We start from the raw sequence: 4,344 nt of genomic DNA, 5'->3' as shown, positions 1-4,344 counted from the left end.
CGGGAAGATCCCACATGCCGTGGAGCAGCTAAGCCTGTGTGCCACAACTACTGAAGCCCACGCGCCTAGAGCCCGTGCTCTGCAACAGGAGAAGCCACCACAATGAGAAGCCCCCGCTCACCGCAACTAGAGAAAGCCAGCATACAGCAACAAAGACACAACGCAGCCAAAAATATAATTAATTAATTAATTTTAAAAAAAGACTGATAAGTAAATTATCTATTCATTTATTTCAGTTTTTTATGGAAACCATCTGGGAAGCCATCCTCTGGCATCTCTATCTTGATGCAAGGACCAGCCATCATGTCTTGATGACATCATGCTTTTGTAGTCCTGGTCGGTAATCCCAAGTGTCACTGGTCTCCTCAACATTTTCTGCCCTTTTCTTTAAACCTGAACGGCTCTCTCAGTCCTGAGCTGATCATTGCAGCAGCAAATTATAAACAACAATTAGAGTTACAGAGGGGGAGCTTATACATCTTCTCTATTCTAAGAGATGAAGAGAGAAATTTCAGAGCCTCTGGAATTAGCCAAAAATTCTAATGAAGGAATTAACTCTCCTGATGAAGAATTGCAGTCATCATAGAATTTTTGCAAAACAGATGAAAAAGGATCTGAAAGAAACCAGAGTAGAGGTATTTCCTAGTTTGATACTCCTAACTGTGTCACTATTTCTCTTTTAAACAAGGTTTATTGCTAATACCAGAGAAGTGCTTTTTATTGTTGTTGAATTTTAAATCAAATATAAGCCTGAATCCACATATCTCAGTCTTTCCTCAGTGAAGTGCCAAGAGGCACAGTCCAGAAATCCAAGGGTAAGAAAAAGGAAAACTAACACTTAACTTGAGTAACTTAGAGCACTAATGGCAATTAATTTGTAACCAACAATACCTTTCTAGCCTAATTCATTTCATACATAATGTAGTCTGGAGACTTTCAGAGGTTAACCCCCCAACGTTCACCTAAACCCACCTGTACAGTTTTCTGTCTCTCTTTCTTCTCCCTCTGAGGTCAGCTTAACCTGTTAGACTTACTTCTTAATTATCCCTTAGCTCTGTTTGTTGAATAGGTTCTGCATCACAAACAAAACCAGGCAAACACAGAATATTACCCGAGTTAGAGATTAGGGCATACAATATGAGTTAACAAAGACACTCTAAATTGAATTAATACATCATTTACCCTCTGTCATCTAAAGGTTGTTATTTTAGGGAAGTAAATACAGTACAACGCTTCAGTAGCGTTTTGCTGTGATGCAAATTTGGATATCACGGGACTGTCATTTAGTGCACATTCTTACCCCACATCCATGCTCAAATGGGGATAGGCTGGCATATGGGGAGGTGACTGCCTTGTGGTTATTTGGGGTGGGACTTTCTCAATTCAAGGTGAGGTTATTTGGGGTCACTAAAGGTTTTACTGTCTTTACTTTGCACATTTATGACCAGGCAATCCAACTGAAAAATAGTGGGTTTTTTTTACTTACCATTTCACTAACATGACATACATTTTAAGAAATTGAATTTTGTGGGCCCCATTTATACTATTATGGTAGGATTTACTCTCAATTGGTTATGTAAACAACACACGCTCATTATGAAGAATTAGAGTAGTACAGAAAGACAGAGAAGAGAGTAAAATCTTCACACCAAATCTTATCACCTAGATACAAACAACTGGGATGAATGTTGACTGAACAGTATTCCACACTTCTCTCTATCCAATACCAGGGACTTTATATTTCAAGTAACAAAAAGATTTTTAAATAACATCCTCACAAAGAAAAAGCTACCTGCAATAGATGTATCCTAGAGGTCTTACCTGGACTACAAGGTAATAAACTTCTATCACAGACTGTCGGGTAAGAAGGGTCATTGTCTCTCTGTGGGCATCAAATAAAATCAGAGCTATGGGCTGTAAGCTTACAGTCTGGTACCCAGCTCATCTCAATAAAGTTTTTAGCTTGTTAGTGTCAGACTCCAAAATAAGGAAGGCTTCCAGAATGAAGAAGGCATAGGCTCCAAATGAGAATAGAGGTCAAGATGCTCATGCCCAGGAATCAGCAAACCAGCAGAACTGCAGCCCTTACAACATGGAGCTTGAGCTGGGTCCCTGTGGTCTGGGTGCTGTACCTCTTCCAGCATGTTCTCCCTGCCCGTGGGGTGAATAATTTGCCACCTGCCCATAATCCTTATGGAGTTTAATTACCCCCCTATATATGCAATAGTAAATTAGATGGGGATCAACTCAGTTGTTTTATTTAGGACAAGGAGGTACCAGATTTTTCTTAAAAAGTAAACATAGGATGCAACCAAGAGAGAGCAGGGGCCTTGAACTTAGATTGCTGTGTCTCAAATCCCATCGCTGCTATTAGCCAGCTGTTGACATGTGTAAGCAATTTAGTCCTCTAAGTCTCAGCTTCTTCATCTCTAAAATGAGGATGACGTCTCATTAAGCTGTGCTACAATCAAAAAATGGGCAGAACACCTAACTAGCTCCAAAGAAGAAATACAGATGGCCAATAGGCACATGAAAAGATGCTCAACATTGCTAATTATTAGAGAAATGTAAATCAAAACTATGATGAGGTGTCACCTCACACCAGTCAGAATGGCCATGATCAAAAAAATCCACAAAAAATAAATGCTGGAGAGGGTGTAGAAAAAAGGGAACCCTCCTACATTTTTGGTGGGAATGTAAGTTGGTGCAGCCTTTATGGAAAACTGTATGGAAGTTACTCAAAAAACTAAAAATAGAATTATCATATGATCCAGCAATTCTGCTCCTGGGCATATATCCAGACAAAACTATAATTCAAAACGATACATGCACCCCTATGTTCATAGCAGCACTATTCACAATAGCCAAGGTGCGGAAATAACCTAGGTGTCTGATGACAGATGAATGGATAAAGAAGATGTGGTACATATATAAAATGGAATACTACTCAGCCATAAAAAGAATGAAATAATGCCATTTACAGCAACATGGATGGACCTAGAGATTATCATACTAAGCGAAGTAAGTCAGAAAGAGAAAAGACAAATATCATATGATATCACTTATATGTGGAATCTAAAATATGACACAAATGAACCTATCCATGAACAAGAAACAGACTTGCAGATATAGAGAACAGACTTGTGGTTGCCAAGGGGGAGGGGATGGAGTGAGAGGTTGGAATGAGAGATTGGAATGAGCTTATATATAATAAGCTATTATATATGCAATAGATAAACAACAAGGTCCTACTGTATAGTGCAGGGAACTATATTCAATAACCTGTGATAAACCATAATGGAAAAGGATATAAAAAAAGAATGTATATATATATATATATATAACTGGATCACTTTGCTATACAGCAGAAACTAACACAACATTGTAAATTAACTATACTTCAATAAAAAATAAATCAAATGAGGATAACATCTCATTAAGTTGTCACAATTAACTAGAGCAACAAACGTTAAAATTCAGTTTAATTTCAACAAGTGTTAATATCCCTAGTTCATCTTAATCGCTTTCCCTTTTTTCAGATTTCTGATTAATGCCATTATGATGCAAGGACATAATATGACATATCTCCATTGAGAAAGTTGGGTCAGATTACCCAGATGGTTAGGTACGACTGGAAAAATAAACTATGTCTCCCAACCTCCCTGTCCATTTCTCTATCCTTTGAGGTGTATTATTTATTTTAAGGGTCCTTGCACTCTCCTTCAGTCACTCTTAAGAGTAGGTTCTCTTCTAACTTACTGGTGAAAAAGACTGCTTTTAGCTTCACAGCATGAAAGAGGAAGAAATCTTCTGTGGCTTGCCCAGGTAGTGAACCCAGCGGTTTCTTAGAAAAATAATTCAATGTGTCCTAACAGGTAAAATTCATTCATGTGTGTCTAGTCCTCAGGAAAGGAAGGTCCCAGATCATTAAATGAGAAGCAGGGAAGCTTACTGGGGTCAGGACAGTCTGATTACCAGCAGGTTAAAGATGCTGAAGGGCTTCCCTGGTGGCGCAGTGGTTGGGAGTCCGCCTGCCGATGCAGGGGACACGGGTTCGTGCCCCGGTCCGGGAAGATCCCACGTGCTGCGGAGCGGCTGCGCCCGTGAGCCATGGCCGCTGAGCCTGCGCGTCCGGAGCCTGTGCTCCGCAACGGGAGACGCCACAACAGTGAGAGGCCCGCATAGCGCAAAACAAATTTAAAAAAATAAATAAAAAAAGATGCTGAAGAGAAGAAAATCCAGGGTTTCCATATTTCTGAACAGTAAAATTCATAGTCTTGCTGGGTTCTGGTGAGGACACCCATGTAGCCAGTTTTGAACAGCTTGTTTTTCTTTTTTTTTTTT

The sequence above is a fragment of the Lipotes vexillifer genome, unplaced genomic scaffold, assembly GCF_000442215.2.
Source record: "Lipotes vexillifer unplaced genomic scaffold, Lipotes_vexillifer_v1.1 scaffold744, whole genome shotgun sequence".
NCBI lineage: Eukaryota > Metazoa > Chordata > Mammalia > Artiodactyla > Lipotidae > Lipotes > Lipotes vexillifer.
Note: the sequence above shows the minus strand (reverse complement) of the source record.